Source organism: Dicentrarchus labrax, unplaced genomic scaffold (genome assembly GCF_905237075.1).
Source record: "Dicentrarchus labrax unplaced genomic scaffold, dlabrax2021, whole genome shotgun sequence".
NCBI classification, from domain to species: Eukaryota; Metazoa; Chordata; class Actinopteri; family Moronidae; genus Dicentrarchus; species Dicentrarchus labrax.
In genome coordinates, this window is record NW_026136704.1 from 30,788,540 (window position 1) to 30,810,740 (window position 22,201).

General features: G+C 40.9%; 1 protein-coding gene and 8 non-coding genes across 29 annotated transcripts in view; all 9 read right to left on the minus strand.

Moving 5' to 3' along the window:
- Nucleotides 1-12,795, minus strand: part of aamdc (adipogenesis associated, Mth938 domain containing) — a 64,627-nt gene extending 51,832 nt beyond the window's left edge. For 6 of the 21 annotated variants that reach the window (XM_051398664.1, XM_051398674.1, XM_051398687.1 and 3 more), the window contains exon 1: nucleotides 4,292-4,342. The gene's annotated coding sequence lies outside the window, so the exon portion shown is untranslated. Of the gene's footprint in view, nucleotides 1-1,895; nucleotides 1,944-4,291; nucleotides 4,343-12,774 lie in introns of those variants that run through there. The other 15 variants (XM_051398666.1, XM_051398665.1, XM_051398670.1 and 12 more) reach the window with 10 other exon arrangements.
- LOC127363242 (U1 spliceosomal RNA) lies at nucleotides 450-613 on the minus strand. The gene has a single exon (XR_007884734.1). It is a non-coding gene; the product is annotated as a U1 spliceosomal RNA (small nuclear RNA).
- Nucleotides 1,502-1,692, minus strand: LOC127363264 (U2 spliceosomal RNA). The gene has a single exon (XR_007884755.1). It is a non-coding gene; the product is annotated as a U2 spliceosomal RNA (small nuclear RNA).
- LOC127363243 (U1 spliceosomal RNA) lies at nucleotides 2,700-2,863 on the minus strand. Its single transcript, XR_007884735.1, has one exon. It is a non-coding gene; the product is annotated as a U1 spliceosomal RNA (small nuclear RNA).
- LOC127363224 (U1 spliceosomal RNA) lies at nucleotides 8,000-8,163 on the minus strand. Its single transcript, XR_007884716.1, has one exon. It is a non-coding gene; the product is annotated as a U1 spliceosomal RNA (small nuclear RNA).
- LOC127363265 (U2 spliceosomal RNA) lies at nucleotides 12,375-12,565 on the minus strand. The gene has a single exon (XR_007884756.1). It is a non-coding gene; the product is annotated as a U2 spliceosomal RNA (small nuclear RNA).
- A 2,544-nt stretch (nucleotides 12,796-15,339) lies between the features above and the next one.
- On the minus strand, nucleotides 15,340-15,503 carry LOC127363244 (U1 spliceosomal RNA). Its single transcript, XR_007884736.1, has one exon. It is a non-coding gene; the product is annotated as a U1 spliceosomal RNA (small nuclear RNA).
- Nucleotides 15,504-19,779: 4,276 nt separating this feature from the next.
- Nucleotides 19,780-19,970, minus strand: LOC127363266 (U2 spliceosomal RNA). The gene has a single exon (XR_007884757.1). It is a non-coding gene; the product is annotated as a U2 spliceosomal RNA (small nuclear RNA).
- A 637-nt stretch (nucleotides 19,971-20,607) lies between these two features.
- LOC127363246 (U1 spliceosomal RNA) lies at nucleotides 20,608-20,771 on the minus strand. The gene has a single exon (XR_007884738.1). It is a non-coding gene; the product is annotated as a U1 spliceosomal RNA (small nuclear RNA).
- Between the last annotated feature and the right edge of the window lie 1,430 nt (nucleotides 20,772-22,201).

A 22,201-nucleotide genomic window follows, 5' to 3' on the forward strand; every position in this document is an offset into this window, starting at 1 on the left:
CAAAATACGGTTGTCGGAGCAACCGCGATTCACAGCGCTTCCGGGTCATGTGACACAATGTGGTCCAATAGGGAGTGGAAACGTTCCGCTGTGTTATTGTCAGAAAGAGAGCTGTAACTTCTATTTTAAATCAAACTAACATCATATGAATCATACAGCGATAAAATAAAGTTTAAATCCTATAAAAGTCCTCTCTGAGAGTAAAACACAATGTCTGATCTGTTAACTCCCTCTAATGGAGAACAGAGAGAACTGCACCCTGCGGCTGAATATCGTCCACATCTTCATCATCATCATCATCAACTGCTGACTCTTTGTCCGGATACAACGACTCCACAATAACATCATGTAACGTTAGTTTACAAACGGAGCTTCCTTCCTGTTCCTAACGGTTACAACACTATTAAAGGAACTTCTCTCCTCCAGAGTTTATTATTCAACATGTATATCAGGGGTCAGCGCGAACGCAGTCCCCCACTACCACAAATTATGCAGTCGAGATTCCCACATTTGGGGAATTCGTTGAGGTCAACCCAACCGGAGTGCAATGGTCAGGCCTCGCCCAAGGTGAACCACCTTCTTGATCATGGTATCTCCCCTGCCAGGTAAGTATGAGTTGTCCAGCTCAGAGACAGGGATCTCTCTCACAGACACACCGTGTTAACTGATGGTGCTAATAATCGATATATTACTGAAACCAGAGGATGTAGAAGGTGAGTGAAACTGCAGAACATAATACAGAAGATACAGTTTTCAACTAAAGCTGATAAAGATTATTTAGATTTTACTTGATATATAATGGTTATATTTCCCACAATGCAATGCTGTATCCCCACATCAACAGCTAACCTGAAATCAGCAGTTTGTTTCTATTTTACCTCCAACAAATGAACAACAGTCCAACAACAAGTTCAAGTGAGACAAAGCTGAATCAAACTGCAATCAGAGGCTGTTTGATCCACATTTACAATCCAGAAAAAAACAACTAAAAACACTAAAAACACTAAAAACACTTTTTCTCCCACACTTTACAACCACTTCCTGTTTCTTTGTCTCCCGGGCAACGGGGCCGTCCTGTTACTGCCACCTGCTGGTCTGGAGTGAATCAGGATTTTCACAATAAAGTTCAACAGCGACACAAACTGCAGCCTCTAAAATGATCATACAGTTGAATCAACACAAACTGAACATTATAACCTCCATTAGAGGAGGATTTATTACAGAGCTGTTGTATTAGACTGCATTTTACTGTTAACCAACTACAGTCTTTAAAATATCGACAGTGAACACAACACATTTACATTTACAATCTCTTTGTCTCACTCAAAAGTTTATTGTTCATTTAACTGAACAGTTGCAAACAATATGTCTCCACTCTGCAGCCTCATGCTCTTAAAACGTTTAATCTAACAACAACATACAGAGTCTGTACAAGATACTACTCTACTATTAACTCACTACAACCTTTATAATATCGATTATTGATGTTAGACAATCAGAGGGGGGGTGCACCGGTCCTGGAAGTACTGCAATACCAGGTCGATGCGTGGAGTGGACGGAGCAAGCCCCTATTCCATCTCCCAGTTCCAAAAATCAATTTAATATATGGTCCCCGGGTAGGGGACGTATCAGATATTAAACTGATAAGAACAGATACTACACTTGATCTTAGCCAAAAGGCCGAGAAGCGATACTGAACTACAGTCGGAGGTACGGAGCTCTTTCTCCGCACCGGGACCCTCACTGACGGTTCACAGCCCGACGGAACAACGTGAACACAGTCGACACAAATACAATAACAATAAAGTAAAGTAAAGTAAAGTACAACAAACTACAGTCGGAGAAAATGTCGCAGAATCGCTAAAAATAAAGAAAGTTTAAAGAAATAACTTTACCAAACGCGGCTCGTCGCCACTTCCCGATCACGTGTTGTCTCCTAATCCAATCAGACGCTTTCAGCAACGTCACAACCCAAACAACTTTTTTTTTATTTTTTTATATATCAACTTTATTTAAATATTCGATTTACAAATTATGTCAAACAATAACACATAACACAATACATATGAGCTGTTTTACAGATACAAAAACAGGGTCAAAACAACCCAAACAACCGTCTGTTCATAAATATCACTATTTACATATATACCGTATTGACCCGAATATAAGACGGAAAAATACTTTTCACTGGGTTCCTCCTCCTCACTCGCACTGTCGTTGTCGCTGTCTGCCGCTGCCGCCGGCAGGCTAACACACCCACTCCAGCCGACTTGTTTACTGTACATGCTTGTTTACAGGATCACGTTAGGGTCACACTGCACTAAACGCTGACGGAGAGAAAAGCGCTCATATGGCGCTACCTATTGTTTTACATGGGTTACTCCTTAGACCCCGAATATAAGACGAGGCGTCATTTTCAGGCATTTTTCAAGGGAAAAAATATCGTCTTATATTCGGATCAATACGGTATATCACTATTTATAGATATATATCACTATTTATATATATATATATATATATGAATTATTTTGGTAATAAATAATAAAGCATAATAACAGTCTGAATAAGTGAGTGTAACTTCTGTGTGGTATATTACTGTCTGACAACAACAGGAGAGAATATGGAGAAGAGTTACAACCACTGACTGTATATTTCTGCACATTAATGGTTTTTAGATGATTTCTTTTCAACATGTATATCAGGGGTCAGCGCGAACGCAGTCCCCCACTACCACAAATTATGCAGTCGAGATTCCCACATTTGGGGAATTCGTTGAGGTCAACCCAACCGGAGTGCAATGGTCAGGCCTCGCCCAAGGTGAACCACCTTCTTGATCATGGTATCTCCCCTGCCAGGTAAGTATGAGTTGTCCAGCTCAGAGACAGGGACCTCTCTCACAGACACACCACACTGACTGACGGTGCTGTTGACAACTAACGTTACACTATCTCAACTGACGAAGCAGGAAGCACTTTGGACAGAATTATCTTTTAGAAAGATTTAAAATAATAATCAGTTGGAAATATTTGATGTGAATTCGCTTTAAATGACATTATAACGGCAGTTTGTTTCTTCTTCCCACAATGCAATGCTGTATCCCCACATCAACAGCTGACCTGAAATCAGCAGTTTGTTTCTATTTTACCTCCAACAAATGAACAACAGTCCAACAACAAGTTCAAGTGAGCCAAAGCTGAATCAAACTGCAATCAAAGGCTGTTTGATCCACATTTACAATCCAGAAAAAAAGAACTAAAAACACTAAAAACACTAAAAACACTTTTTCTCCCACACTTTACAACCACTTCCTGTTTCTTTGTCTCCCGGGCAACGGGGCCGTCCTGTTACTGCCACCTACTGGTCTGGAGTGAATCAGGATTTTAACAATAAAGTTCAACAGCAACACAAACTGCAGCCTCTAAAATGATCATACAGTTGAATCAACACAAACTGAACATTATAACCTCCATTAGAGGAGGATTTATTACAGAGTTGTTGTATTAGACTGCATTAGTTTCAGCTAGGTCGTCCTAATTTAACACAAACTGTCATAATTCAGCTAAACTCTATCTGCCTTCTGAGGACATGCAATCGAGGACCACTATCCCCAAATCACACAGTAAATAGGGGTTTTAAACACATGGACTTTATCTAAATAAACTAAAAAGGAATTTAAGGATCTGATTTTTGAAAATTAAAACACAGTTCCCAAAATTATTCCTCCACTCTTTCCATCCTTGGTTCTTTAAACATATTGACCTGATATCTAAATCTGTCATCCTTTGTAAAATGTTGAAGATCAAGGCCCAAAACAATATTAAATAACCACAAATGTTCCCACAACAGCGGCTCTGTTCATAAGTACAGCACTCTACAACAATCAGCGACAGCATATAGCTTCTCAATATGTTCTTTATTCTCCCTTAGGAGTGAACAAAGGGTTAAAAAGCTGCACACGTTTCCTGATAACGCGCTGAAGCAGCAGAGGTGTGTAACTCGCAGTAAGACAAGCTGAGATTAACATTAACATCTGTCAGCTGCAAAAGCCAAAACCTTCCACCTCCAGTTCTGCTGTTATTCATAGGAGCTGACTGGGAGCTATTTCTGTACGGGACTGCAGACGGGCTCGTGCTACCCACCCAACCAATAACAACTATGTTAAAATCTGCCTTTGCATTAGTAAACACCAACAGATTAAACACAATTATAAAAAGGACTTGAAATGCAGTTTTGAGAAGTTTTTAAAGATATAAAAGGAAATCATGAAGCGAAGGTCTGCACTGCTGCTTACCCGTTCTCGATGTCAACAGTCTGGACACACCTCCTGAAATGATTCTTCCTCCTGTAATTAAAGAGAAACACAGCTCAGTTTAATCAGATACACACAAACACTAACTTTACCCAACTTGTAGAGATGATCCACAGATTCTATGGCGATAAGAATAAAACCATAATAACAAAGTAATGTTCTTAAATGTATAAAATAATAATAATAATAAACTCTGAAGGGAACCAGTCCAAACACATGTTCTAGTATAAGTGTAAACTAAAACTATTAAAGTGTGGAATGAAGAATCTGAACTGGTGCTTCAGGACTGCTTAAACAGTACAGAATGAGACAAGAGACAATACAGACTGAAGCTGGAGGGATATTACACCACCGCTGATCCCCGGAGCGTGACGCAAGGTCTGCAACACATCACAGACTACAAACAGAAGAGTTTGGGGGCCTCAACCAGCAGAGTCACACTACCGGGTGAGCTCAACGAGTTCTACGCTCGTATCGAGGCTCTCAACGCCAGCCGACAGGGAGAGATTCTGGCCACCGAGGGCAAACTGGACCCACCACTCTGTGCGTCACCGGTAGAGGTGCGCTCCGCTCTGAGGAGAACAAACCCACGGAAGGCAGCTGACCCAGATAACATCCCCGGGCGTGCACTCAGGGTTTGCTCATCAGAGCTGACGGAGGTGTTAACAGACATCTACAACCTGTCCCTCGCTCAGGCCTCGGAACCCACCTGCTTCAAGTCCACCACCATCGTGCCCCTCCCAAACAAGGACACTGTGACCTGTCTGAATGACTATCGGCCTGTCGCACTCACTCCAATTGTGATGAAGTGTTTTGAAAGGATAGTCATAACACATCAAAAGGCCATCCCGGGCCACCTTGGACCCCTTACAGTTATCATAGAGACAGAATCGTTCCACAGACGATGCTGTCAACGCTGCCATCCACACTGCCCTCACACACTTAGAAGCCAACGACACGTGTAAGAATGTTTTTCAGCTCGTCGCCACTTCCGGGTCACGTGTTGTCTCCTAGTCCAATCAGACGCTTTCAGCAACGTTACAACCCAAATATATCACTATATATATATATATATATATATCACTATTTATATATAGAGATCACTATTTATATATATATATATATATATATATATAAATAGTGATCTCTCTCTCTACAGATATAACTATTTCTATACATATAGATACAGTCATGGACGAAAGTATTGCCACCCCTGGAACCTTTCCAGAAAATGCACCATTTCTCCCAGAAAAGTGTTGCAATTACAAATGTTTTGTTATACACATGTTTATTTCCTTTAAGTGCATTGGGACGACACAAAAAAGCAGAAGAAAAAAGCCAAATTTGACATCATTTTACACAAAACTCAAAAATTTGGTCGGACAAAATCATTGGCACCCTCAACTTAATATTTGGTTGCACACCTTTTGGAGAAAATAACTGAAACCAATCGCTTCCTATAACCATCAACATGTTTCCTACACCTCTCAACTGGAATTTTGGATCACTCTTCTTTTGCTAACTGCTCCAGGTCCCTCAGATTTGAAGGGTGCCTTCTCGCAACAGAAATTTTGAGATCTTTCCATAGGTGTTCTATGGGATTTAGATCAGGACTCATTGCTGCCCACTTCAGAATTCTCCAGCACTTTGTCTCGAACCATTTCTGGGTGCTTTGTGCAGTATGTTTTGGGTCATTGTCCTGCTGGAACACCCGTGACCTCTGACGCAGACCCAGCTTTCTGACACTAGGCCCCACATTACGGGCCAAAATCTTTTTATAGTCTCCAGATTTCATGATTCCTTGCACACAATCAATGCACCCAGTGCCAGAGGCAGCAAAACAACCCCAAAACATCTTTGAACCTCCACCATATTTGACCCTAGGTACCGTGTTCTTTTCTTTGTAGGCCTCATTCTGTTTTCTGTAAACAGTAGAATCACGTGCTTTGCTAAAAAGCTCTACCTTAGTCTCATCTGTCCACAAAACATTCTCCTAGAAGGATTGAGGCTTACTCAGGTAGTAAGTCTGCAGGACAGCCTGAATTTGTGTGGAAGTTGACTGAGGTTGTTTATCCACCATTCGAAATATCCTGCGTTGCATTCTTTCATCAATTTTTCTCTTCCGTCCACGTCCAGGGAGATTTGCCACAGTTCCATGGGTTATAAACTTCTTGATTATATTGCGCACAGTTGACAAAGGAACTTTAAGATCTCTGGAGATTGACTTGTAATCTTGAGATTGTTGATATTTTTCCACAATTTTGCTTCTTAAGTCCAAGACAATTCTCGGCTCTTCTTTCTCTTCTCCATGCTTGGTGTGGCACACACAGGCACGCAACACAAAGGTTGAGTCAACTTTTATAAACTCTAACTGGCTTCAGTTTCAATTTCTATATTGCCAGCACCTGTTACTTGTCACAGGTGAGTTTAAACGAAGATCACATGCTTGAAATGAAATTATTTACCCACAGTTTTAGTAGGGCGCCAATGATTTTGTCCAGTCGATTTTTGTGTAAAATTATGTCAAATTTGGCTTTTTTCTTCTGCTTTTTTGTGTTGTTCCAATGCACTTAAAGGAAATAAACATGTGTATAACAAAACATTTGTAATTGCAACACTTTTCTGGGAGAAATGGTGCATTTTCTGGAAAAGTTCCAGGGGTGCCAATACTTTCGTCCATCACTATTATATATATATATATATATATATATATATATATATATATATATATATATCACTATTTATATATATATAATACCTATAATACTGATAATAACAGAGTCCTCTGCGGGGGAACAAATAATGAACTTTTTATGACAATTTCTCAGTCCCTCCAGAAAAACGTGATTATGCGATTGCATAATTCAATGCATAATCAGCTTAATAAATTGCCTATTTCCGCACAAAATATGCGGGGCTTGTAGATTTCATAATCCCCGCATTTTCATTGCAAAAAAGTCACATAAATCTTCGCAGAAAGTTGAAAAATGTTGCGTTTACTTCACACAAGAGCAGCCATTTTCCCCTGTTGCCGTTATGAAGTGACGTAATTACGCGACGTGAACGTCATCGAAAAGCTGCAAACTGCAATGAAGCCGCAATTTCATCGCATAAAATTGCATAAATTGTCGCGTATTCCATCGCGTTTTTTAAGAAAACGTACTACATAATCAAGGATTTTGGCCCGAAACAATCACAAAAAAACTCCGCGTTTTTCTGGAGGGACTGAGACAGCCTCTAGTGGACATAAGGTCTAACTGCAGCTAGTGCACATTTAAAAACATCCTCCTTCTAAATACTATTAAATAATAATAATATTCTAAATAATAAATTATTTTAACAGCGAATCATGTCAATATCAGATTATATCTGACTTATTGTAAATACTTCTGGGTCATTTTCATATTGTAACATCAAACATTAATCTTAATTTGATCTAATATTTAACTATTTAACATGTGTAATGGTCCTTCTGAGGCCATTTTATCTATTATTTACATGTTTTTTAAATGAATTATTTTGGTAATAAATAATAAAGCATAATAACAGTCTGAATAAGTGAGTGTAACTTCTGTGTGGTATATTACTGTCTGACAACAACAGGAGAGAATATGGAGAAGAGTTACAACCCCTGACGATAGACTCCTGTACATTAATGGTTTTTAGATGATTTCTTTTCAACATGTTTATCAGGGGAGAGCGCGAACGCAGTCCCCCACTACCAGAAATTATGCAGTCGAGATTCCCACATTTGGGGAATTCGCAGAGGTCAGCTCAACCGGAGTGCAATGGCTGAGCCTCGCCCTGGGTGAACCACCTTCTTGATCATGGTATCTCCCCTGCCAGGTAAGTATGAGTTGTCCAGCTCAGAGACAGGGAGCTCTCTCACAGACACACCGTGTTAACTGATGGTGTTAATAATCGATATATTACTGAAACCAGAGGATGTAGAAGGTGAGTGAAACTGCAGAACATAATACAGAAGATACAGTTTTGAACTAAAGCTGATAAAGATTATTTAGATTTTACTTGATATATAATGGTTATATTTCCCACAATGCAATGCTGTATCCCCACATCAACAGCTAACCTGAAATCAGCAGTTTGTTTCTATTTTACCTCCAACAAATGAACAACAGTCCAACAACAAGTTCAAGTGAGCCAAAGCTGAATCAAACTGCAATCAGAGGCTGTTTGATCCACATTTACAATCCAGAAAAGAGAATAAAAACACTAAAAACACTAAAAACACTTTTTCTCCCACACTTTACAACCACTTCCTGTTTCTTTGTCTCCCGGGCAACGGGGCCGTCCTGTTACTGCCACCTACTGGTCTGGAGTGAATCAGGATTTTAACAATAAAGTTCAACAGTAACACAAACTGCAGCCTCTAAAGAGATCATACAGTTGAATCAACACAAACTGAACATTATGTGTTTATTTATTTATTTATTATACGCTGTGGTGTGACGGGGAGGAGACAATCGGGACTTACGGTGCCAATAAACTGAGCAAGCTGGTGAGAAAGGCCAGCTCGGTGGTGGGGATGGATCGGGACAGTGTGGAGGCTGTGACTGAGAAGAGGATGAAAAGGAAGCTGAAAGCCATCATGGACAACCTCTCTCATCCTCTCTACACTGAGCTCAGGAAGCTCAGGAGCACTTTCAGCCACAGACTGATCCAACCTCGAGCCTCAAAGTGGCTTAAAGGTTGATTGTACCATCGGCCATCAGACTCCACAACCACAGCACCCAGTACCTCCAAACCCTGCTGACCCGCTGACGAAGACCCGTTTTAATTCAAGCAAACTTATATTATGTACAGTTAAATTTTTTAGTCAAAGTTGCTCAAAATATTTTGCACACCATTTTACTTTCATATTGCATTTAGTGTATACAGTGACGGCTGGTGGAGATTTTGGGTTGGTGGGTTTAACAAATGCATTACACTCATGAATACGTCACACGGCAGCAACAACAACAACAGTAGCATCACATCAAGTTACAGCAACAACACTGTATACTTTGTTATAACAAAGGCTCTACGGCAACAGTGGGGAGACGAACCCAAAAGAATGACCTGATGCCAAAAGAAATCTCTCTCTCTCTCTCTCTCTCTCCCCTCTGTACACATCAGCACAGGCCAATTGCGCTACAACTACATTATAGAAAAGTACCAGCAACAATTTTCACCATGTGCCAGAAATAAATCTTTAAAACCAAAAGCAAAAATAATGATTTGTAGAAGAGAGTTGTTTCAGAGCTTGGGCATACCTTATTTAAAACGCAGCTCACATCGACACAAACAGGTTAATCACCATGTCAAACTCCACCCTGCTGTACCTCACCATCAGCTCACCTTTCAGTGTCTCCCTGCAGATCATTGGCTAATGTGCACATGCAAAGACAACAAGTGCCTGGCTTTCTCAAAGCGCACTGTGCGGCTACTGACACATTATCAGAGCGGCTGCAGCTGTGTCCGCATCTGGATGTGGCTGATTGTCGTCTGTGGTCAGCAGTTCAGATATGAAGCAGGAAACATTCTCCAGGTCCTGTCTCGTTTTGAGACAATCTGTGGTCTTAGACGTGTACTTTTCAACCTGTGTGTTTGACAGGTGATCGGCTGATTGTCTAAAAAAGAGAACTGGTCCCTGCTGGAGTGAAGTGGGAGATTAATCGGACCCCCGCAGGGCGAACTCAAGTCCCCCCACAAAATATAATACAGTCCACAGTCCGTGATAGTGATTGCCACAACACCAGAGATGGCATCACTACACCACTCGGCACACAGCAGCGTAAACCTCATAATTGAGGAGCATGAGGTGAGGCACACGCTGCGGGAGGTCAACACTTGGAAGGCGGCTGGTCCTGATGGCGTCCCGGGACGCGTGCTGAAGGACTGTGCTGATCAGCTGGCCGGAATCTTCACAAAGTCCACTGTCCCACCCTGCCTGAAATCCTCAACCATAGTCCCACTGCCCAAGAAACCTCACATCTCTAGCCTCAACGATTACAGACCAGTAGCACTCACCCCAGTGGTGATGAAGTGCTTTAAAGAAACTGGTCCGTAGTCACATCACAGCTGCCCTGCCCCGCAGCCTTGATCCCCACCAGTTTGCCCACAGAGCGAACCGATCTACAGAAGTCCCTTGCTCTACTCCCTCTACACACACGACTGCTCCCCTGTCCATCACAGCAACACCATGGTGAAGTTTGCGGATGACACCACAGTGATGGGGCTCATCTCCAGGGGCGAAAGGTGAGTCTGCCTACAGAGATGAGGTGGAGCGGCTGTCAACATGGTGCAGGGACAACAACCTGCTCCTCAACACCTCAAAGACCAAAGAACTCATCATAGACTACAGGAGAAATAAAACAGAGATCCCACCATTAATCATCAGCGGGGACTGTGTGGAGAGGGTGGCAGACTTCTGCTTCCTGGGAGTCCATATCCAGGAGGACCTTTCCTGGAGTGTGAACAGCTCTGAGCTGTTGAAAAAGGCCCAGCAGAGACTGTACTTCCTGAGAATACTCAGGGGGAATAACATCACACAAAGACTACTGGTGTCCTTTTACCATGCCTCCATTGAGAGCATACTAACATACTGCATGTGCGTATGGTACACCAGCTGCACAGCGGCTCAGAGGAAAGTGCTCCAGAGGGTCATCAACACCGCTCAAAAGATCGTCGGCTGTCCTCTCCCCACACTGGAAGAACTACACAGTTCCCGTTGCCTCAAAAAAGCCCAGAACATCATAAAGGACACCCACCATCCTGGTCACTCCCTGTTTGAACTGTTGCCTTCAGGCAGGCGGTACCGATCATTTAAAGCAAGGACAAATAGACTCAAACACAGTTTTTATCCAACTGCAGTAACTACCCTCAATGCTGCAAAAAAATAATATGCAATGACTGGGTGTGTATGACTGTGTGTCTATGTATGCTGCTAATTATGTTATATGGTTTTATTTTAATAACACTAGCACTTAAATTATTATTTATTATTTTTTAAATGTGTGCTAAATTAAGCACTGATCGGAGAGCACTTTAAATTTCATTATACCTGTGACAATGACAATAAAGGTCTATTCTGTTCTTCTATTCTATTCAAAACGATATGTTCTAAGGTTTTTAATAACAGTTTTTCATCTTACTGTAAATGATGGGGGGGGGGCTTAGCCCTGTTAGCCCATATATACCAGCCGTCCCTGACTGTATATACCTTTCTTTAATAGTCAATATATTTTATTATATTTTGTAATTTCTCCTACGGGGGATCAATAAAGGTAAATGTCACTTATCTTATTATAACCTTCATCCAGGGAGGATTTATTGCAAGACTGTTGCATTAGGCTGCATTAGTTTCAGCTAGGTGGACCTGATAATGTCGCCAATTATTGTACATCTATATCAAACTAAGAGTAAAACCAGTTGTGAAACAATATGTTAGTTCAAATAAAATCAGACTTGAACTGAAAAAACCTTTTGTACTTACAAAATCTGAAACAAAAGTAGGAAATGTTTTCAGTTTTTTGTCTCAATTTGGTCAATTTTGACAACACAACGAGCATAAAGAGGCGTTGGTGCCTGTTTATTGATAATGGGACGTCTACATGACTGTGTTCACAAAGTGTTGTGTTTGTATTGTAATATATTCTAACTTATATTATAGTTTAAAAAAAACTAAAGCTAATACTGAAACTAATAAAAACTAAACTATTTCAATAACATTTAAATAAATGAATTGAAACAAGCAAACCTCTGTAAACTAAAGTGAATGCAGTCAGTCGGTATGAGGACTTAATAAATGTATATTTGAACATTTCTGTTCAATGTGTAAAGGACAGTGAACACAACACATTTACATTTACAATCTCTTTGTCTCACTCAAAAGTTTATTGTTCATTTAACTGAACAGTTGCAAACAATATGTCTCCACTCTGCAGCCTCATGCTCTTAAAACGTTTAATCTAACAACAACATACAGAGTCTGTACAAGATACTACTCTACTATTAACTCACTACAACCTTTATAATATCGATTATTGATGTTAGACAATCAGAGGGGGGGTGCACCGGTCCTGGAAGTACTGCAATACCAGGTCGATGCGTGGAGTGGACGGAGCAAGCCCCTATTCCATCTCCCAGTTCCAAAAATCAATTTAATATATGGTCCCCGGGTAGGGGACGTATCAGATATTAAACTGATAAGAACAGATACTACACTTGATCTTAGCCAAAAGGCCGAGAAGCGATACTGAACTACAGTCGGAGGTACGGAGCTCTTTCTCCGCACCGGGACCCTCACTGACGGTTCACAGCCCGACGGAACAACGTGAACACAGTCGACACAAATACAAATACAATAATAATAAAGTAAAGTAAAGTAAAGTACAACAAACTACAGTCGGAGAAAATGTCGCAGAATCGCTAAAAATAAAGAAAGTTTAAAGAAATAACTTTACCAAACGCAGCTCGTCGCCACTTCCCGATCACGTGTTGTCTCCTAATCCAATCAGACGCTTTCAGCAACGTTACAACCCAAACAACTATCTGTTCATATATATCACTAATTATATATATATATATATATATATATATATATATATATATAAACACCTATAATACTGATAATAACAGAATCCTCTGCAGGGAACAAATAATGAACTTTTTATGACAATTTCTCTGCTTTCAACAACAAACGGAGCTCCGACAGCCTCTAGTGGACATAAGGTCTAACTGCAGCTAGTGCACATTTAAAAACATCCTCCTTCTAAATACTATAAATTATTTTATTCTTTAATTATGTGCAAACTGCTAATTTTATTTATTATTTACATGTTTTTTTAAATGAATTATTTTGGTAATAAATAATAAAGCATGTAATAAATATCACTATTTATATATATATATATATATATATATATATACACATATATATATCACTATTTATATATATATATACAGTGGCTACGGAAAGTATTCAGACCCCTTTACATTTTTCACTCTTTGTTTCATTGCAGCCATTTGCTAAAATCAAAAAAGTTAATTTTATTTCTCATTAATGTACACTCAGCACCCCATCTTGACAGAAAAAAACAGAAATGTAGAAATTTTTGCAAATTTATTAAAAAAGAAAAACTGAAATATCACATGGTCATAAGTATTCAGACCCTTTGCTCAGTATTGAGTAGAAGCACTCTTTTGAGCTACTACAGCCATGAGTCTTCTTGGGAATGATGCAACAGGTTTTTCACACCTGGATTTGGGGATCCTCTGCCATTCTTCCTTGCAGATCCTCTCCAGTTCTGTCAGGTTGGATGATGAACGTTGGTGGACAGCCATTTTCAGATCTCTCCAGAGATGCTCAATTGGGTTTAGGTCAGGGCTCTGGCTGGGCCAGTCAAGAATGGTCACAGAGTTGTTCCGAAGCCACTCCTTTGTTATTTTAGCTGTGTGCTTAGGGTTATTGTCTTGTTGGAAGGTGAACCTTCGGCCCAGTCTGAGGTCTTGAGCACTCTGGAAGAGGTGTTCTTCCAGGATATCTCTGTACTTGGCCGCATTCATCTTTCCTTCAATTGCAACCAGTCGTCCTGTCCCTGCAGCTGAAAAACATCCCCATAGCCTGATGCTGCCACCACCATGTTTCACTGTTGGGATTGTATTGGGCAGGTGATGAGCAGTGCCTGGTTTTCTCCACACATACCGCTTAGAATTAATGCCAAAAGTTCAATTTTGGTCTCATCAGACCAGAGAATCTTATTTCTCATAGTCTGGGAGTCCTTCATGTGTTTTTTGGCAAACTCTCTGCAGGCTTTCATATGTCTTGCACTGAGGAGAGGCTTCTGTCGGGCCACTCTGCCATAAAGCCCCGACTGGTGCAGGGCTGCAGTGATAGTTGACTTTGTGAAACTTTCTCCCATCTCCCTACTGCATCTCTGGAGCTCAGCCACAGTGATCTTTGGGTTCTTCTTCTACCTCTCTCACCAAGGCTCTTCTCCCACGATTGCTCAGTTTGGCTGGACGGCCAGGTCTAGGAAGAGTTCTGGTCATCCCAAACTTCTTCCATTTAAGGATTATGGAGGCCACTGTGCTCTTAGGAACCTTGAGTGCTGCAGAAATTCTTTTGTAACCTTGGCCTGATCTGTGCCTTGCCACAGTTCTGTCTCTGAGCTCCTTGGGCAGTTCCTTCGACCTCATGATTCTCATTTGCTCTGACATGCACGGTGAGCTGTAAGGTCTTATATAGACAGGTGTGTGCCTTTCCTAATCAAGTCCAGTCAGTTTAATTTAACACAGCTAGACTCCAATGAAGGAGCAGAACCATCTCAAGGAGGATCAGAAGAAATGGACAGCATGTGAGTTAAATATGAGTGTCACAGCAAAGGGTCTGAATACTTGTGACCATGTGATATTTCCGTTTTTCTTTTTTAATAAATTTGCAAAAATTTCTACATTTCTGTTTTTTCCTGTCAAGATGGGGTGCTGAGTGTACATTAATGAGAAATAAAATTAACTTTTTTGATTTTAGCAAATGGCTGCAATGAAACAAAGAGTGAAAAATTTAAAGGGGTCTGAATACTTTCCGTACCCACTGTTTATATCACTATATATATAACACCTATAATACTGATAATAACAGAATCCTCTGCAGGGAACAAATAATGAACTTTTTGTGACAATTTCTCTGCTTTCAACAACAAACGGAGCTCCGACAGCCTCTAGTGGACATAAGGTCTAACTGCAGCTAGTGCACATTTAAAAACATCCTCCTCCTAAATACTATAAATTATTTTATTCTTTAATTATGTGCAAACTGCTAATTTTATTTATTATTTACATGTTTTTTAAATTAATTATTTTGGTAATAAATAATAAAGCATAATAACAGTCTGAATAAGTGAGTAACTTCTGTGTGGTATATGACTGTCTGACAATAACAGAAGAGAATATGGAGAAGAGTTACAAACACTGACTGTATATTTCTGCACATTAATGGTTTTTAGATGATTTCTTTTCAACATGTATATCAGGGGTCAGCGCGAACGCAGTCCCCCACTACCACAAATTATGCAGTCGAGATTCCCACATTTGGGGAATTCGTTGAGGTCAACCCAACCGGAGTGCAATGGTCAGGCCTCGCCCAAGGTGAACCACCTTCTTGATCATGGTATCTCCCCTGCCAGGTAAGTATGAGTTGTCCAGCTCAGAGACAGGGAGCTCTCTCACAGACACACCGTGTTAACTGATGGTGCTAATAATCGATATATTACTGAAACCAGAGGATGTAGAAGGTGAGTGAAACTGCAGAACATAATACAGAAGATACAGTTTTCAACTAAAGCTGATAAAGATTATTTAGATTTTACTTGATATATAATGGTTATATTTCCCACAATGCAATGCTGTATCCCCACATCAACAGCTAACCTGAAATCAGCAGTTTGTTTCTATTTTACCTCCAACAAATGAACAACAGTCCAACAACAAGTTCAAGTGAGACAAAGCTGAATCAAACTGCAATCAGAGGCTGTTTGATCCACATTTACAATCCAGAAAAAAAGAACTTAAAACACTAAAAACACTAAAAACACTTTTTCTCCCACACTTTACAACCACTTCCTGTTTCTTTGTCTCCCGGGCAACGGGGCCGTCCTGTTACTGCCACCTACTGGTCTGGAGTGAATCAGGATTTTAACAATAAAGTTCAACAGTAACACAAACTGCAGCCTCTAAAGAGATCATACAGTTGAATCAACACAAACTGAACATTATGTGTTTATTTATTTATTTATTATACGCTGTGGTGTGACGGGGAGGAGACAATCGGGACTTACGGTGCCAATAAACTGAGCAAGCTGGTGAGAAAGGCCAGCTCGGTGGTGGGGATGGATCGGGACAGTGTGGAGGCTGTGACTGAGAAGAGGATGAAAAGGAAGCTGAAAGCCATCATGGACAACCTCTCTCATCCTCTCTACACTGAGCTCAGGAAGCTCAGGAGCACTTTCAGCCGCAGACTGATCCAACCTCTAGCCTCAAAGTGGCTTAAAGGTTGTTTGTACCATCGGCCATCAGACTCCACAACCACAGCACCCACTACCTCCAAACCCTGCTGACCCGCTGACGAAGACCCGTTTTAATTCAAACAAACTTATATTATGTACAGTTCAATTTTTTAGTCAAAGTTGCTCAAAATATTTTGCACACCATTTTACTTTCATATTGCATTTAGTGTATACAGTGACGGCTGGTGGAGATTTTGGGTTGGTGGGTTTAACAAATGCATTACACTCATGAATACGTCACACGGCAGCAACAACAACAACAGTAGCATCACATCAAGTTACAGCAACAACACTGTATACTTTGTTATAACAAAGGCTCTACGGCAACAGTGGGGAGACGAACCCAAAAGAATAACCTGATGCCACAAGAAATCTCTCTCTCTCTCTCTCTCTCCCTCTGTACACATCAGCACAGGCCAATTGCGCTACAACTACATTATAGAAAAGTACCAGCAACAATTTTCACCATGTGCCAGAAATAAATCTTTAAAACCAAAAGCAAAAATAATGATTTGTAGAAGAGAGTTGTTTCAGAGCTTGGGCATACCTTATTTAAAACGCAGCTCACATCGACACAAACAGGTTAATCACCATGTCAAACTCCACCCTGCTGTACCTCACCATCAGCTCACCTTTCAGTGTCTCCCTGCAGATCATTGGCTAATGTGCACATGCAAAGACAACAAGTGCCTGGCTTTCTCAAAGCGCACTGTGCGGCTACTGACACATTATCAGAGCGGCTGCAGCTGTGTCCGCATCTGGATGTGGCTGATTGTCGTCTGTGGTCAGCAGTTCAGATATGAAGCAGGAAACATTCTCCAGGTCCTGTCTCGTTTTGAGAGAATCTGTGGTCTTAGACGTGTACTTTTCAACCTGTGTGTTTGACAGGTGATCGGCTGATTGTCTAAAAAAGAGAACTGGTCCCTGCTGGAGTGAAGTGGGAGATTAATCGGACCCCCGCAGGGCGAACTCAAGTCCCCCACAAAATATAATACAGTCCACAGTCCGTGATAGTGATTGCCACAACACCAGAGATGGCATCACTACACCACTCGGCACACAGCAGCGTAAACCTCATAATTGAGGAGCATGAGGTGAGGCACACGCTGCGGGAGGTCAACACTTGGAAGGCGGCTGGTCCTGATGGCGTCCCGGGACGCGTGCTGAAGGACTGTGCTGATCAGCTGGCCGGAATCTTCACAAAGTCCACTGTCCCACCCTGCCTGAAATCCTCAACCATAGTCCCACTGCCCAAGAAACCTCACATCTCTAGCCTCAACGATTACAGACCAGTAGCACTCACCCCAGTGGTGATGAAGTGCTTTAAAGAAACTGGTCCGTAGTCACATCACAGCTGCCCTGCCCCGCAGCCTTGATCCCCACCAGTTTGCCCACAGAGCGAACCGATCTACAGAAGTCCCTTGCTCTACTCCCTCTACACACACGACTGCTCCCCTGTCCATCACAGCAACACCATGGTGAAGTTTGCGGATGACACCACAGTGATGGGGCTCATCTCCAGGGGCGAAAGGTGAGTCTGCCTACAGAGATGAGGTGGAGCGGCTGTCAACATGGTGCAGGGACAACAACCTGCTCCTCAACACCTCAAAGACCAAAGAACTCATCATAGACTACAGGAGAAATAAAACAGAGATCCCACCATTAATCATCAGCGGGGACTGTGTGGAGAGGGTGGCAGACTTCTGCTTCCTGGGAGTCCATATCCAGGAGGAGCTTTCCTGGAGTGTGAACAGCTCTGAGCTGTTGAAAAGGCCCAGCAGAGACTGTACTTCCTGAGAATACTCAGGGGAATAACATCACACAAAGACTACTGGTGTCCTTTTACCGTGCCTCCATTGAGAGCATACTAACATACTGCATGTGCGTATGGTACACCAGCTGCACAGCGGCTCAGAGGAAAGTGCTCCAGAGGGTCATCAACACCGCTCAAAAGATCGTCGGCAGCCTCTCCCCACACTGGAAGAACTACACAGTTCCCGTTGCCTCAAAAAAGCCCAGAACATTATAAAAGACACCCACCATCCTGGTCACTCCCTGTTTGAACTGTTGCCTTCAGGCAGGCGGTACCGATCATTTAAAGCAAGGACAAATAGACTCAAACACAGTTTTTATCCAACTGCAGTAACTACCCTCAATGCTGCAAAAAAATAATATGCAATGACTGGGTGTGTATGACTGTGTGTCTATGTATGCTGCTAATTATGTTACATGATTTTATTTTAATAACACTAGCACTTAAATTATTTAGCACTTTAAATTATAATTTATTATTTTTTAAATGTGTGCTAAATTAAGCACTGATCGGAGAGCACTTTAAATTTCGTTATACCTGTGACAATGACAATAAAGGTCTATTCTGTTCTTCTATTCTATTCAAAACGATATGTTCTAAGGTTTTTAATAACAGTTTTTCATCTTTACTGTAAATGATGGGGGGGGGCTTAGCCCTGTTAGCCCATATATACCAGCCGTCCCTGACTGTATATACCTTTCTTTAATAGTCAATATATTTTATTATATATTTTGTAATATTCTCATTTTGTGATCCTATTGTACTTCCACTTCAGTAATCTTTGCACTACATTCCCCAATGCTGCTGTGGGTAATTTCCATTTCTCCTACGGGGGATCAATAAAGGTAAATGTCACTTATCTTATTATAACCTTCGTCCAGGGAGGATTTATTGCAAGACTGTTGACCTGATAATGTCGCCAATTATTGTACATCTATATCAAACTAAGAGTAAAACCAGTTGTGAAACAATATGTTAGTTCAAATAAAATCAGACTTGAACTGAAAAAACCTTTTGTACTTACAAAATCTGAAAGAAAAGTAGGAAATGTTTTCATTTTTTTGTCTCAATTTGGTCAAATTTGACAACACAACGAGCATAAAGAGGCGTTGGTGCCTGTTTATTGATAATGGGATGTCTACATGACTGTGTTCACAAAGTGTTGTGTTTGTATTGTAATATATTCTAACTTATATTATAGTTTAAAAAACTAAAGCTAATACTGAAACTAATAAAAACTAAACTATTTCAATAACATTTCAATAAATGAATTGAAACAAGCCAACCTCTGTAAACTAAAGTGAATGCAGTCAGTCGGTATGAGGACTTAATAAATGTATATTTGAACATTTCTGTTCAATGTGTAAAGGACAGTGAACACAACACATTTACATTTACAATCTCTTTGTCTCACTCAAAAGTTTATTGTTCATTTAACTGAACAGTTGCAAACAATATGTCTCCACTCTGCAGCCTCATGCTCTTAAAACGTTTAATCTAACAACAACATACAGAGTCTGTACAAGATACTACTCTACTATTAACTCACTACAACCTTTATAATATCGATTATTGATGTTAGACAATCAGAGGGGGGGTGCACCGGTCCTGGAAGTACTGCAATACCAGGTCGATGCGTGGAGTGGACGGAGCAAGCCCCTATTCCATCTCCCAGTTCCAAAAATCAATTTAATATATGGTCCCCGGGTAGGGGACGTATCAGATATTAAACTGATAAGAACAGATACTACACTTGATCTTAGCCAAAAGGCCGAGAAGCGATACTGAACTACAGTCGGAGGTACGGAGCTCTTTCTCCGCACCGGGACCCTCACTGACGGTGTTAATGAATGCTTCACTAACAGATAGATATATGATTCACTGTGTGTTAGATAGAGATATTAATATAGATATAGAACACACAGTCAATCAGTAAAAGGGGACAAATCAGCGTCAAATGTGGAAGTTTAACAAAATACGGTTGTCGGAGCAACCGCGATTCACAGCGCTTCCGGGTCATGTGACACAATGTGGTCCAATAGGAAGTGGAAACGTTCCGCTGTGTTATTGTCAGAAAGAGAGCTGTAACTTCTATTTTAAATCAAACTAACATCATATGAATCATACAGCGATAAAATAAAGTTTAAATCCTATAAAAGTCCTCTCTGAGAGTAAAACACAATGTCTGATCTGTTAACTCCCTCTAATGGAGAACAGAGAGAACTGCACCCTGCGGCTGAATATCGTCCACATCTTCATCATCATCATCATCAACTGCTGACTCTTTGTCCGGATACAACGACTCCACAATAACATCATGTAACGTTAGTTTACAAACGGAGCTTCCTTCCTGTTCCTAACGGTTACAACACTATTAAAGGAACTTCTCTCCTCCAGAGTTTATTATTGAACATGTATATCAGGGGTCAGCGCGAACGCAGTCCCCCACTACCACAAATTATGCAGTCGAGATTCCCACATTTGGGGAATTCGTTGAGGTCAACCCAACCGGAGTGCAATGGTCAGGCCTCGCCCAAGGTGAACCACCTTCTTGATCATGGTATCTCCCCTGCCAGGTAAGTATGAGTTGTCCAGCTCAGAGACAGGGAGCTCTCTCACAGACACACCGTGTTAACTGATGGTGCTTAATAATCGATATATTACTGAAACCAGAGGATGTAGAAGGTGAGTGAAACTGCAGAACATAATACAGAAGATACAGTTTTCAACTAAAGCTGATAAAGATTATTTAGATTTTACTTGATATATAATGGGTTTATATTTCCCACAATGCAATGCTGTATCCCCACATCAACAGCTAACCTGAAATCAGCAGTTTGTTTCTATTTTACCTCCAACAAATGAACAACAGTCCAACAACAAGTTCAAGTGAGACAAAGCTGAATCAAACTGCAATCAGAGGCTGTTTGATCCACATTTACAATCCAGAAAAAAACAACTAAAAACACTAAAAACACTTTTTCTCCCACACTTTACAACCACTTCCTGTTTCTTTGTCTCCCGGGCAACGGGGCCGTCCTGTTACTGCCACCTGCTGGTCTGGAGTGAATCAGGATTTTCACAATAAAGTTCAACAGCAACACAAACTGCAGCCTCTAAAATGATCATACAGTTGAATAATCACCTCTCTAAAACTGTTTCAACACTAACCGAACATTATAACCTTCATCCAGCCGGTTTTTAGTACAGTATTGTTGTATTAAACTGCATTTTCTCAGCTTTTATTGGTCAATTTAAAACATTTCTGGTTGACTCCAACTCCAAAATAATTCTCCAGCTACGTTAATATTATGTGTAATCTGTGCAATGTAATTTACACAACTAAATAATGTGTTTTTAATCTCCGTCAGTTGTTTTAATGACGACCCGCTGGACTGCAGCGCCCCCCATTGGGTTGTACAGATAACAGCAGCTCTGTGAAGCATATTTCCCGTCCAATTAACTAAAAAGCTTTATTAAAAGTACTCAAATTCTCTTGAAATACATCATTATTGTCCGTATACGACATATACGATTAAGTATTAAGTTTTCCTAACCAGGTAAAAGTGCAGCCAGGCCCTTAATGCGACATTAACTACTAGAAAAAACCAAACGGGATGCGGCCCCATTGAGCTTTCATCTGTAATTAAAATGCAACTGAGCCAAAACACTTAAAATACTCGATAATAAAGTGCGCATTAATCATTTAACTGCATTTGCACAAGCTCTTCCACTTCCAATTGAACCAAATGAACACCTGAGGCTAAAAACAAGTGGGTCACCACCACCAAACTACCGCCAAACTCCTGCAGAGGCTCTGTTCTGTTGACACGAGACACATAACATGACCAAAAAATATATCAACATACCCTGAAGACGTCCTGACGCCCAAAACACTTCTTTAAATCCAGATAAAAGTACATCTCCAGGTCCTTGTTAGTCCATCATCGTGACGTCCAGGTGGTGTTATGCAAATGAGCTGCACACGGCCCTCAGTGAGACCGCCAGGTAGCT